The sequence below is a fragment of the Schistocerca gregaria genome, chromosome 5 (assembly GCF_023897955.1).
Source record: "Schistocerca gregaria isolate iqSchGreg1 chromosome 5, iqSchGreg1.2, whole genome shotgun sequence".
NCBI lineage: Eukaryota > Metazoa > Arthropoda > Insecta > Orthoptera > Acrididae > Schistocerca > Schistocerca gregaria.
Genome location: NC_064924.1, coordinates 58026163 through 58041562, shown reverse-complemented (window position 1 = coordinate 58041562; position 15400 = coordinate 58026163). Strand labels below are relative to the sequence as shown.

Genomic DNA, 15400 nt, shown 5'->3' with positions numbered 1-15400 from the left:
TTTCCAAGTTCATTGTAATGCCAACTCTGCGAAAATACGTAATAATGAATCCAAAATTTTGTTGTGCTCACTCCAAGAACGTTTAGCAATAAGAATATCGTCAACATATGAAGTAATATTCTCACGAAGATAAACAGGTAAAATTTCGTTTAAGCTACGAATGAATGCTGCTGAAGATACAGTAAGTCCAAACGGTAATTTCCGAAGTTGGTAACAGTTACAAAAGGCTAAAAAGGCAGTGTACTTTCTACAATCAGGGTGGAGTTCTATTTGCCAAAACTTGCGCGCATATCAATCGTGGATAAAATTTTAATTCCATGGAAATGTTGAAGTAGTTCATCTAGATTTTGTGGACGGTCAGTTTCAGGAATGATGATATTATTTATCTGGTTGGAATCCAGAACCAAACGAATTGATCCATCCTTTTTAAGAACCACATGTAATGGGCTGGTATAAGGACTGACTGCTGGCTCAACAATGCCTTGATCTAACATGCATTGAAATTCACTCTTAACCTTGTCTCTATAAGCCAAAGGAATAGCGTACGTTTTTCCTCGAAATGGCGTGTGTTCTTTTACTTTAAATAAATATTGAAAGCCTTATATAGTTCCTGTGTGATGACTAAATACTGTAGCATGTGACATCAAAATTTGGTGCAGTTCTTCTCTTGCAACGTCATCTGGCACTTCAGCTTTCTTAACCTTTTCATTAATTAATTCTTCGCTATTAATTATATCATCCATCGCGTCTCTGTATCTATTGTCGTTGTCATGAATGAACACATTGTCGTCATAATTCTCAGAGAAAACATCAGAAGTAAGAAACTTCAAACATTTTGCGTCTGATTCATGTTTCGTTAAACACTCGAAAAATTTCGAACATCTCGGCATTCCGGCAAGAGTCAAGTTCACACTTCCTTCCTTAAAGTTTAAAATTTCCTTATGTGTGTTAAGAAACTCCATACCTAATATAATTTGTGTACTGAGTAATGGAACAATAATAAAATTAGCAGAAATTCATATCCTTGACAAATAAAATTTAATTTGGTCTGTTGTTTGACTTCCACACTTTTTCCAGAAATAGCTCCTCGAATTGTAGTTTTAGAAACAGGTAACACAGGACAAGCAAAGTTCTTACACATATACGAAAAACTGATTCACTAATGACATTCAATGGGCTCCCAGAATCTAAAACTGCAGTGAACTTATTCTTACCCACACATACTTCAATAACAGGATGTAAAAATGCATCTACATTATTTTCCTTTTCGTGTAGCAAAATGTCTCTCATGTCTTCCAGGTGTGCGTAGTGTAAAGTCGTAGTGTCATTACTTTCTGAACCGTCTATATTGCTGCGAGAAGCCGAAGCTACAAGTCATTGTCGATTGTTCGCGTCACGTCCTTGATTATTCCCGTCATTTCGCGGATCAATTTCTACGATTTGCACTTGTCTCTCTGAATTTCTGTCACGCGGAGGATGCCAATTAGGTCCCTCCTGTCTGTTAGATGTCAATTCTTGGTTGTGTCTGTTATTAAAATTTCTATTTTCCTGTCTATCTGCATGACTGCTTCGTGTGTAATTTTGACTCTCACTTCTGAAATTATTGTTATATCTACTACTCTGGTTATTTCTGTAGTAAGAATTTCTATTATTGTATGAATAATTTCTGTCTTGATGATACCGATTACTTTTTCCGTATGATTGATCATTCCGGTAGGAATTTCCGTTATTATAATTGTCTGTGTAATTTCTGTTAGACCGTCTGTTATTGTCATAAGGCTGGTATCTATTGTCCTGTCTGTTTCGTCTTTCATTTTCAAAATTACCGCTATAACGTCCGTTCCGATCACTATCCCTTTTCTCTGAAAATCTATTGTAATTACTGTTACTCAAAAAATTACAAGAAGTCCCGTCGTCGTTGTCATACTCAAGTTCTTGTAGCAAAGTCTTGAAAGTCTCAATGTCGTCTTTACATCTTCCGGCTAAAGCAATTTGTCTTATCGATTGTGGCAGCTTAGTTAAACAAATGCGAATTAATTCAGTTGGGCTATAAGGGTTGGAAAGGAACTGATTCTTTCGAATCATGTCTTCAAAGTATTCTGCCGACGTGCGGAACTCAAACTGTTTAAAATTACGCTGCATAATAAGACTATGTTTGACTCTGTCTTGCGTGTTTTCGGACCAATATGCCGATAGAAATGCATGATAAAAATCATTTACATTATTACAATCTCTAATAAGTGCGCGCATCCACGTCACCGGTTTGTTTTCTAAATAAATATCCACACATAAATTACAGTTTGTGACTTAGTGGGCAATTTGGTGGAGGTGTGTACATAAATTGATCTAACCATGAACATGGATGTATGTCATTCTTAGAATTGCGAAAGATTTTAAATTTCCGAACAGTTAAAAAGTGTTTATAATCAAAGTTTTCGCCTCGTGGCGACAAAGACCTACCGCGTCTGTCACAGTCCCAATGTCGATTATTGTCAAGTTCACGCGCCTGGCGCTCTCTTGTTGAATCTCGTAAATGAAAATAAATTATTTTCTTCAAACCCCTCTGCTATCTGTGATTCTACATTTCTTCTGCTGTCTTTTCCTACGATTTCGCCTTCAAGTTGTTTGACTTGCTTTCGTAATGCCTCAAATTCCCTTTTAACGCGTTCTTAAATTTTCCCTGATTTTCAACATGTTTATTTATGTTCTGGTACTCTTCGGTTTCTGCAAATGGCAATGGAGCTGTATCGTCTGAATCTCTGTCCCCATTTAAACTAAGACTTGTCAATTTATCTGACATCTCCTCAACTCTTTCCGATAAGTCACCTATTTTTTCTTTCTGTTTATTTACGTCTTCCGTAAGTGTCGCGACTCGGGTTTCAGTATTGACGCATTTAGTAGTTAACTGTTCATGCTGTTGTGTTAGGTTATTTATTCTGTCATTTGGTACAGATTCCTCTATTCTTTCAAATATTTCTTCCATATCGTGTGCGCATTGTAAATTTAACTCTGAAAAATTTTGTACTATCACGCGATCTCTTTCTTCCTGTTCCCTATGCTGTTCCTTTTGTCTGATTTCTATTTAAATTAATCTATTATTGTGAGCATTCAAAGTCGGTTGTACTTCTTCTCTAATTTCTTTCTTTAATTCATCTTTCATGTTTTTAAAACATGTCCCTATTCGTGAGTCTAACCGTGTTTCCACTGTTCCCATATCAGTTTCTAGCGGTGTTGCCACTGTTTTTAATTCAGATCCTAACTGTGATCCCAGTGAGTTAACCATGTTTCCATTGTTCCCATACCAGTTGTAATTGTTCCTATTTCTGATCCCAAATTTAATATTGCACTCATCAACTGCTCCCAATTAACTGTTTCCAAACTCTTTTCACCCCTAACATTTCCCGCAAAACCAACATCTTTCGTCGTAGCTGTAAAGCTATCTGTGTTCGATACTATTCCAGAATCTTCTGTGTTTAATCTCGAATTCTGAAAATTTTTTGATTGTGAAAAATTTTGAACTGGTTCCGGACTATTTTCCCGACTTATTAAATTGTTTTCAACTTCATTATTCATCATACTGTTCTCATATGTTGACGAGTTCGCCATGTTAACAATTTCGTCGTTCTCACTATCCAACATTTTAGCCTTTCTCATCGATCGCGTAATCATTTACAAAACATACAAAGCTCGTCACAATACGAAAATTACACAGAATATAACACTATCACCAACAATACCATTCACACGAAATGCTTCCCGACAAACACGCATAACAAACAATTAAAATCTTCATAGTTGCACAATATTGTCAAACCTGTATAAAAGACATCAAAAATTAAATTCTACCAAAATACCATTAAAAGAATGACAAGACAACTACAAATGTTCAATTACCAAATCTACACATGTAATATAGACTACAATTAATAAACTACAAATTATTACAACAATCCTACTGTCTGCTATTTTTACTATCAAAAGAATTCCAAGGGACTATCCTGGCAGGGTCGCCACATGCATGGGGGCTTAATTAAATAGAATGCTAATAATTTTAATTTTTTTAGTCACGGTTTGTCTGCTTAAGCAGTCTTGTAACGGTTGGCCCTGAATAATATTAGTATTGCTCCGCAATCTCACTGCATAGAATAACAACAAAGAATGAAAGGCACTTTGTTTTAACACAATTAATTAATTAAGTCCCCAGCAACTATAAAAGACATCTAAAATAAAAAATTTTCTTTACCTTCATATATATTGACAGAAAATACACTTTGATCATTACAACAACCCCAATCGAATAACATATGGTGTCTTACCCAACAGAACAACTAGTACTCTATCGACGTCTCAACAAGCACAGATCACGCTTACCTCAGAACTACTACTGCCCTCAGCAACTTCTCAGTGACAACTGCCAGTGGAGGCGGCTGAATAATACTCTTTGGCGCAATCTCTGGCGCTGTGACTCAGTGTAGCCACCTTTCAGAATATGCCTGGAAATTTTGAACTTGTGGAACGCTCAGACACGTAGCTATGTTCATGCACTCAATCATAACAGGTGATGTGGGGAATCCGTTTGATTACACACCTAAGTTTATTGAGATAAATTGCATGTTCTATTGTCCCTACACGCCTTTCGCTTATGCCTATAACATATAATGCTTCTCCTGAAACGTGTTTGGGGGCAGGCAGAGATAGCGGGTGGTTCATGACCCACATGGCATCTCCACACCCGCTGGATCCATATCAGTCTTCGAAATGTCTTCTCAACGCCATAGAAATAAGTATATAATTTCTACGACAAAAAAAAAACGCACCTTGGAGGAATATCCGATTGGGACAGTAACCGATAGATGTGATGTATGCAGAGTGCGTCAAAAGAATGTATACAATCTCTGAAGCGTCATAGAAAATTTGTTTCCCGTTCTACAATGTTAAATGTCTGGAAATGGAAAGCTTAAAGTCAAATTTGAAAAATAAATGTACTTAGCAAATGTGATTAATGTTCAAACTGGTGGCCTTCAGCATCAATACATTTCTGAGTGTGTGTCACCACTGATTCCGTACATTGTACCAAAGTGTCCAATGAGTTTTTTGCGCACACCGCCTGAATCTCATACCAAAGTGTGTCTAGGTTACGTGGTTTACGTTTGTACACCTCATCTTTTACTGTGCCCCGTAAGAAGAAATCCAGCGGCGTGAGGTCTGGAGAGCGTGCAGGAAACTCGATTGGTCTCCTGCGTCCTATCCACTGGCCTGGCTCATTGTGATCCAGGTTTGCTCGTACGTCCCTATGATAGTGCGGTGGGGCGCCATCTTGTTGGAAATAAAACTCATCATTACCGTATAATGCACGAATGATAGGGAATATGGAGTCAGCAAGCATTGTTAGGTACGTTTCTGCAGGAATAGTACCTTCAAAGCGGAAAGGCCCAATGAGTCCCCTTGCAGACAAACCACACCACACATTTACACCAGGCAAATTCACAGCCTTTTCAACTGTAATGTGAGGATTATCTTCAGCCCAGTACACACAATTGTGCCTATTGACAGTTCAATTGAGTTTAAATTGGGCTTCATCCTACCAAATTATGCTACCCATAAATCCCGGTTCACGTCTCACCATCTCCTGAACCCATTCATAAAATTTTAACCCTCGATCTGGATCGTCGTCACTTAGCTCTTACACCAGCCTTGGAATGAACACACGAAACTTGCCTTTCTTCAGAATGCGTAGCACACTACTAGCACTTACATTACTCCCACGTGCCGCTTGCCTTGAAGAATTTTGAGGCGAATGCTGAAACAGTTCCAAGACCGCAGTTGTGGAATCATCACTTGTAGCTGTACGAGATCGCCCTGATCGATTTTTATACACATCACACACTGTTCCATGAACTTCGAATTGTCTCGTGGACGTGTAACTGTTAACCTTGAAGGTGGTTCTGTACCATACTCACTTCTCCACTGTCTTCGAACCGCAGCTACAGTCTCAAACTTTCAGTAGCACTTAATTATCCGCTTCCGCGCTTCAAGGCTCAAACACACGTCCGCCATTTTGCAGTTACTTCCTTGCCACTGCTGCCACCTGTTGAAGAAACATAATATTACTTTCTCACAGATATTTAACCTTGTATAACGGGAAATAAATTGTCTATGGCAGTTCAAAGTTTGTATACATTTTTTGACGCACCCTGTATATGCACAGACAAACAAATAATTACAGTTTAAGAAAAACTGGATGATTTTCTCAAGAGCTTCACGAGTTGAGCAAGTCAATAACGCGTTGGCCCACCTCTAGCTCTTATGCAAGCAGTTATTCGGCTTGGCATTGATTGACAGTTGTGGGACGTATTCCTGAAGTATATTGTTCCAGTTGGCTGGCTAGATCGTCAAAAGTCCGAGCTGGTTGGAAGGCCCTTCTCCAAACGTTCTTATCTAGGGAGAGATCCGGTGGCCTTGCTGGCCAAGGTAGGGTTTGAGAAGCACGAAGATACGCAGCAGAAACTCTCCCTGTAATATAGACCCAGGATGGTCTGCCATGAAGAGAAAAAAGGGGCGCAGAATATCGTCGACATACGGCTGTGCCGCGGCTGACAACCAAAGCGGTCCTGGTATGAAAAGAAATAGCAGCCTAAACTACCGCCGCGCGGGGTGGCCATGTGGTCTAGGGCGCCTTGGCACGGTTCATGCGGCTCTCACCGTCGGAGGTTCGAGTCCCCCATCGGGCATGGGTGGGTGTGTGTTGTCCTTAGCATAGGCTAGTTTCAGTTAAATTAAGTAGTGTGTAAGTCTAGGTGCCCATGACTTAAGCAGTCTGGTCCTATAGTCCTTACCACAAATTTCCAAATTTCTTAGGAGTGAATTATTATCGTCAATAACTTACAAATGAAGATTGAAACACACTTGTTTTATAAATTGCAGTATACCGTTTCAGTGTAATGCAGCATTGAAAATTTATCACAAACACATTAGCATTCTCATTTATTGCAAATAACGTATCAAAGAAAATGGTTCAAATGGCTCTGAGCACTATGGGACTCAACTGCTGAGGTCTTCAGTCCCCTAGAACTTAGAACTACTTAAACCTAACTAACCTAAGGACATCACAGACATCAATGCCCGAGGCAGGATTCGAACCTGCGACCGTAGCAGGCGCGCGGTTCCAGACTGTAGCGCCTAGAACCGCTCGGCCACTCCGGCCGGCGACGTATCAACGATACAAACCTTCAAGGTAAAATATGATAACCAAAACCGGAGTTTTAACATCGCAGCGTAATGAATGATCTCGTAGTTTCTGGGACAGAAAGTTGTTGGTTTGCATCCAGTTACATGCAATTTTTTTTCATGTTAGCGTTATTAACACATTCTGTTAGTTTCTTATGAATGTAATACAAGTATGTTCAGCAATGTTGGCTGTTATCTGAGAACAAAGGATGGAATAAACATTTAGCAATATCCGAGTATGTGGTTAGGCAGGAAACTAGGAGGACAGCTTAAATTGCTGCGAGTGAATCGAGGAGCAATAGCATTCATATTCTTCCTCGTCACAAAGCCGATCATGCGGTCGTCGATATACGCGTGAGGTCAAAATGACGTCATGTTTGCGGGAATTATTGTGAAACGATGCGGCTATTTCAGTGTCCGCTGTTCATCGCTCCACTGTGATTGCTCCATGGAATTCTTTCTGGTTGTCAGGCCGTACGCTGGACGGACTTTCAGAATGCCCGGGGCGTCTCCAGAAACGTTTTCGCTGGTCATTTGGGCTCACTTCGAAGCAGGATTCATCACTGAAGACAATTCAGTTCAGTTAACTGGGCTCCAGGCAGAATGTGTCCGACACCATTGTTGGCGTACAGTGGTCAACGACGGTCGGTACATGGGGCGCCGTGAGCTCAGACCCCTTTCTGTGAGTCTCCCATAAATGGTCACTGTCGACACTGAAGCACTAGCTGCACACCGAATCGATGATAATGGTGAATCGGGAACTAAAAATGCCTTCCTCTCGTTCTGTCGTCTCTCTAGATCGACCGCTTCCTTCTTGACACTGTGTTCAGCCATGATTCACCCATTCCTGCCAACATCGTCGATGGTGGCATCGCTGCTATTCAAATGCCCAGCGATCCGCCAATTGCTCCAAATGGCCTCTTTGAGTCCACATGCACGTCCTCCCTCGGATGCTGATATGTATGTGTACTGCCCCCGCGCCTCTCTGCGGAGCATGCGTTCTCATCAACTGAATACTCAGAATGAAATTCTCAAAGACCTTATGCCCCGGTCCCGACATGTTCCCTGTTTTCTATCCTCGCCAGCTGCACGCTGAAATAGCGCTGCAGCACCACACATTCGACCATCGCCCGACATTGTTCATAATCTTGTATTTCCTGTCGATATCTGCATGAACATTGATCTGTGACCAGTTTGCATGACTTCTTAGTTGTGCTTCGTAGTTTATGTCTTAGAGTGTACTTTCTAGAAGAGTATTCTGGATTGTATGGCCGTGCCCCTGGCGACGCTGAGATTTATCAAATTGAATCTGAAGATGTCCAGCGCAGGTCTGTACGAAACGTCAGGAAGAGAACCGTTTATTGGACCAGGGTCTTACAACATGGAAGGCTCTGCAGCAACTACGAAATCCGGTCGTCGAATCCTTCATTGTACAATTGGTATACCGAGTGGTCAATTGATCGTGACCGGGCCATATATCTCACTAAATAAGCGTCAAACGAAAAAACTACAAAGAACGAAACTTGTCTAGCTTGAAGGGGGAAACCAGATGGCGCTATGGTTGGCCCGCTAGATGGCGCTGCCATAGGTCAAACGGATATCAACAGCGTTTTTTTTTTAAATAGGAACCCCCAGTTTTTATTATATATTCGTGTAGTACGTAAAGAAATATGAATGTTTTAGTTGGACCACTTTTTTCGCTTTGTGATAGATGGCGCTGTAATAGTCACAATTTTAGACCAACAGTTGGTAACAGGTAGGTTTTTTTAAATTAAAATACAGAACTTTGGTACGTTTGAACATATTATTTCGGTTGTTCCAATGTGATACATGTACCTTTGTGAACTTGTCATTTCTGAGAACGCGAGCGGAAGTGTTTAAACTCAGAAGGATGTTCCTGGAGCCACTCCGTAGTAATTCTGGATGTGTGGGGTGTTGCGTAGTCCTGCTGGAATTGCCCAAGTCCGTCAGAATGCACAGTGGACATGAATGGATGCAGATGATCAAAAAGGTTGCTTACGTACGTGTCACCTGTCAGAGTCATATCTAGACGTTTCAGGGGTCCGATATCACTCCAACTGCACACGGCCCGCACCATTACAGTCTCCACCATCTTCAACAGTCCCCTGCTGACATGCAGGGTCCATGGATTCATGAGGATGTCTGCATACCCGTAGATGTCCATCCGTTCGATAGCATTTGAAACGAGACTCATCCGACCAGACAGTCATCAAAAGTCCAATGCGGCCGGAATGGCCGAGCGGTTCTAGGCGCTTCAATCTGGAACCACGCGACCGCTACGCCTATACCAGTTTCTTTGGCGCTTCAGTGTAGATAAAACCGGTAAGTTTTTTGTTCCATGCGTTACCAACGTTTTCAGAACACGCCACTGACGTACATGAGAGTTAACGCTGCACATCGTTTAAAGGAATGTCACTGCCGATATCTGCTCTTTTGCCGACCCTACCTTCAGCCAGACAGTCGGCAACTTCCTACAGTGTGAGACCCCTGCGTCGCTGCTGGTGGGTGTTGCTTCCCGCCTGGGGCACGTGGGAGTGTCGCGAGAGGGTGTACGAACTTGTGGAGCAGCCTGTGGCGGGACAGCTTTCTCCGAGGTGCGTCGCTGATAGTGCTGGGCACACGGTGCAGCGGGACAGGGCCGTCTGATAACACACGTTACGGGGCAGTGACCTTGCTACGGGTACGGGGCTAGTAGCTGTACCGTGGCCGTACTTGAAACCAAAGACAAAATTCTGGTGACTTCACTAATACGCCATGTGCATACGTGTTTTGAAGTTATCCATCGCGAGATTGTGTACTTCGACAATCGTGTTAAGCTGTTTGACGAGGATGATATCCACATTCAACTTGGAAATGAACCACGCACTAATAATGCTTACGAAAGTAAAATTGTAAAATACGTCCTGTTGGAACGATGGCTTTCTTGAAATTTGTCGAAGCTGTGGTGCCTACCCAGAAGAGGATGACAGAATCAGTTGAATTAAAAAAGAAATCACTGTAATGTTTACTATATTTTGCGCTGGAGGTGTTACACAGATTGCACGTTTTTGACACATTACCGCTAGGAAATAGAGATATAATATTTACGGCCCAAACAGCAAGTTTGTACAGAGTACGGGTATGTAGACAACCTCATGAATCCATGGGCCCTTCATGTCTGGAGAGAATTGTTCCAAGCCATCCCAGATATGCTCAATAATGTTCATGTCTGGGGAGTTTGGTGGCCAGCAGAAGTGTTTAAACTCAGAAGAGTGTTCCTGGAGCCACTCTGAAGTAATTCAGGACGTGTGGGGTGTCGGATTGTCCTGCTGGAATTGCCCAAGTCCGTCGCAATTCACAATGGAGATGAATGGATGCAGGTGATCAGACAGGATGCTCAGGTACGTCTCACCTGACAGAACCACATGTCAGGGGTCCCATATCACTCCAACTTCACACGCCCTACGCAATTACATAGCCTCCACCAGCTTGAACAATTCTCTCCAGACATGAAGGACCCATGGATTCATGAGGTTGTCTACATACCCGTACACGTCCATCCGCTCTATAGTATTAAACGAGACAGACAACATGTTTCCAGTCATCAACAGTCCAATGTCGATGTTGACGGGCCTAGGCGAGGTTCAAAAATGGCTCAAATGGATCTTCGCACTACGGGACTTAACATCTGAGGTCATCAGTCCCCTAGACTTAGAACTACTTAAACCTAACTAACCTATGGATATCACATACGTCCATGCCCGAGGCAGTATTCGAACCTGCGACTGTAGCAGCAGAGCAGTCCCGGACTGAAGCGCCTAGAACCGCTTGGCCACGGTGGCCGACGCAGGCGAAGCATAAAGCTTTGTGTCGTGCAGTCATCAAGGGTACACGAGAGGGCCTATGGCTCTAAAAGCCCATATCGATGATGTTTCACTGAATGGTTCGCACGCTGACACTTGTTGATGGCCGAGTACTGAAATATGCAACAATTTACGGAAAGATTGCACTTCTGTTGCGTTGAACGATTCTCTTCAGTTGTCGTTGGTCTCGTTCTTGCAGGATCTTTTTCCGGCCGCAGTGATGTCGGAGATTTGATGTTTTACCGGATTCCTGCTATTGACGGTACACTCGTGAAATGGTCGCACGGGAAAATACCAACTTCGTCGTTACCTCGGAGATGCTGTGCCCCACGTTCAAACTCACTTAAATCATGATAGTTTGCCATTGCGGCACAACTAACCGATCTAACAATTGCGCCAGACACTTGTTCTCTTATGTGGGCTTTGTCGACCGCAGTGCTGTATTCCACCTGTTTACATATCACTGTATGTGAATACGCATACCTATACCAGTTTCTTCGGTGCTTGAGTGTAAATGTTCGGAAATATTAGGTTTGAGCATAAGTTCCTAGCATTTTTGTTTTGCATGTTGGTAACCGGCTGCTATGGGTCTATTTGAGTATCCATGCCTATACCAGCTTCCTTGGCTCTTCAGTGTGCGTGGGTTCGAACTTAAATAGTGCCAACACTGCTGCAGAGACACTATGCAATGGAATCTGATAGCACATGTTGTTGACATACCTACCTTACCTCCGAGCAAATGGACTCGCCCGTCCCACATCACTGGCTTGCGCACAATCAAGGGAAGCACAGTCACTTGTAAGTGAGCGGTCTAACGTAACGGTGTCACTATGTTTTCAAAACAGGAACAATGGTGATGGATCAACATTGAATGAGCCAGAGGTCGTGCTGCACAAAAGTGTCATCAAGGTATTCAAGAGGCGTGCGGGGAATTGGTATTGCCGTACAGAACAGTGGCATGTTCGCTAAAAGCTGTCAACGAAGGTCGGCAAACTGTGGCAGACATGCTTCGGGCAGGTAGTCCTAGCGTCTCTGAAGAAGTGCGTGCTGTTGCCGCATTAGTGAACAGTGATCGACACCGTACGATTCGAGAGCTCGCCCACGAAACCGGATTAGCGCACACGACTGTACTTCGCATCCTCAAGAAACGCCTGGGCATGCGAAAAATTGACTTGACGGAAATGCAGAAATGGATGCCTTGAGACGCTGCTCAGACGCACTTGGAGCGCCATGAACGCGAAGGAGAAAATTCTTACGCCGTGTCGTAACACTGGACGAGACATGGGCCACATCGTACGAGCCAAAACTGAAACGCCAATCAACGAAAGGCGTCATTATGGGTCGCCGCGAAACTCAAAAGTGCGTCGGAGCCCCAGTATGGTGAAAGTTTTGGTGATTCTTGTGTCCGACTGTGATGGTGTTATCCTAAAGCATTACGTTCCTCCACGGCAGACCGTCAATGCACAGCATTACTGTTCATTTTTGGAGCATCGCCTGCGACCAGCTTTGCTTAAGAAGTGGCGACACTTTCTGCACAACCCACCCATCATTTTGTACAACAATGTGCAGGCGCATAGAGCGCAAGCTGTGGCTGCTCTGTTCGGTCGATGGGACTGGGAAGTACTGTATCATCCACCATACTCCCCGGGCTTAAGTCCTTGCTACTTTGATTTGATTCCGAAGATGATGGAACCACTTCGTGGCATTCGCTTCAGAACTGCCCCAAAGATTCTGCAGGCAGTAGATCGCTCCATTCGCACCATCAACAGAACAGGCTCTGCTAACGGTATACTACCTCTTCTACATCACTGGCAACGGGTTCTACACAACGCTGGTGACTACTTTGAAGGATAGGAACAGATGCAAGCATGTAACTCTTTTGTATCGTTTGTGAATAAATAGTTGCCACTATTTAAGTTCAAACCCTCGTATTTAACAGAGTGTGAATTGCGTGCGTGGAGAATAAGCCTGCGCTGTACATGTACGTCTAAGTTTCGCAAGCCGCATTGTAGGGTGTAGCGGAGGGTACGTGACTGCGATATCCCTCCGTGTAAGCCTCGACGGCAACAAGATAGGGAGGAAGTTTAGGGCCGTCGACGGTATGTCGTTACGGACGGAGCACTAGCTCAGATTGGGGGTAAGGATGAGAAAGGAAACTGACTACGTACTTTTCAACCGAATCATTCCTGCATTTGTCTAAATCGGTTCGGGAAAACAACGAAAAACTGAGATGTGTATGGTGGGACGTGAATTTGAATAGCTGTCCTCAACAATGTGAGCTCAGTATGCTCACCAAAGACGCACATATTTTATGGGGGGGGGGGAGGGGGGAGAGTGGCGGGGCTTCTACCATCCCCTTCACCTTCATCGGCGCCGGTTTCTCCTGCCATGTAAAAATTTTCAAAAGTAATATTTGGCTACGTTATTTATGGCTTTTGGTTGTTGAGCTAAAAATTTGCTGAAAAGGAAATCCTTCATACGCACGGAAGTCTTTCCACCTATGTAGACTTGGTTTGGGGATGTCGAAATCAAAGAAATCTTAAATTAAACTGAAACAAAATAACATGTGCATACGACGCAAGCTTCCATGGCCGGAGTTTGGATATTTGGTGAGTTTTGTTTTATGGGCATTAGGCCGTGGTCCAAAGCACATTTGTCTTAACCTTACTTCTTCCACTGCTCGAGACAACGTCAGTCTCCCTAACACACGACTGCGCGAATCCGTGATTTTAGACACCGCTTTCGTTATGTCACGAACCGCCCGTTGCGTGGATATGTGTAAACCGGCTTCTTAGTTTGTAACAGCTTTCTGAACCGTTTTATGCACTAATGATGTGACCAGCACTGTAGGACCAAACGTTGGGCAGAGATGATGATGATGATGATGTTTGTTTTGTGGGGCGCCTAACTGCGCGGTCATCAGCGCCCTACACATTTCCAAACTGTACACAGTCCAGTCTAGCAACTTCCATGAATGATGGTGAAATGATGAGGACAACACAAATACCCAGTCCTCAGGCAGAGAAAAATCCCCAACCTGGCCGGGAATCGAACCCGGAAGCCCGTGAGTTGGGAACACTAGCCACTAGATCACGAGCTGCGTACTTGGGCAGAGAAGTTTGGCTTGGACCCAGCTTAATTCCTATACAACAAAAAATCTCCGAAAACACTAGCATAACTTCATAAGCGTAATCCATGAATATGCGCTGCCTTTCTGTTGTTGTTTGTCACTAGCCAGTCTCTCAGACCGAAAACGTAATGTAACGGAACTAATTATGACACAAAAGTTAAATGCCACATCGTCTTCGGTAGTATGTAGAAGCAGTGCGAATATCAAGAGCTGAGATCGCAAGATATTGCTAAGCATAGCAGGCAACGCTGAAGGTGGAAAGAACAGATAGAAGGGCTATACAAAGGAAATGAACTTGAAGGCAAGGAAGTAAATAAAAATAAGACAGGCGATGCAACACTGCGAGAAGAATTTTACAGAGGATTGAAAAACCTAATTGGAAACAAGTCCCCTGGAGTAGATAACATCCCTCAGAATTCTTGGTATGCTTGGGAGACTCGGAAATGATTAAAATATTCCACTTGGTGTGTAAGATATACGAGACACGTGAAATAACTTCAGACTTCAAAAATTCCAATTCCAAAGAAGGCAGCTGTCGAAAAGTGAGAATATTAGCGAACTATCAGTTTAACAAGTCGTTGTTGAAAATACTGTCACGAATTTTATTACAGAAGAAGCGGAAAAACAGTTGAAACAGACCTCGGGGATGATTAGTTTTGGTGCAGAGAAATGCAGGAACACTCGAGACAATGACTTATGTTAGAAGATAGATTAAAGAAAGGCAAACCTACTTTTATTCTTGATGATTTGGAGAAAGCTTTTGACAGTGTTGAATGGCAATTATTTTGTGATGATGTACTATTGTTCTGTAATAAATTGTTCTCCTGTTCCTCTACCACGCATGAGGAAGTGACAATCCCTGCCGTTGCAGGATACTGCACGGTATGCAGCATTTTCTTAAGGTGTTTACATGACTCATTTCTAGAATTTCCTTATCTGTTTTCCAATGCCTTTCTGCGGTGAGAAATTCTTGTCGTAAAGAGTGAATAAAACTGGAATAGTGTCTATATCGGACTCTGTGTAGATAGCAGCGATAAAATACAGGAAGTGAAAGATTATTCATAACTTGTACAGAAACCAGATTGTGTCTAAAAACTAAAATAAACTCTCATGAAGGCCCAACGGTTCCGACCGGGCGCCGTATCATCCTCCACCTACAGGCGTCACTAGATGCAGGTAT

General features: G+C 42.9%; 1 protein-coding gene across 1 annotated transcript in view; it reads left to right on the top strand.

Moving 5' to 3' along the window:
• Positions 1–15400, top strand: part of LOC126273221 (uncharacterized) — a 117984-nt gene that overhangs the window by 38353 nt on the left and 64231 nt on the right. The window lies entirely within an intron of this gene.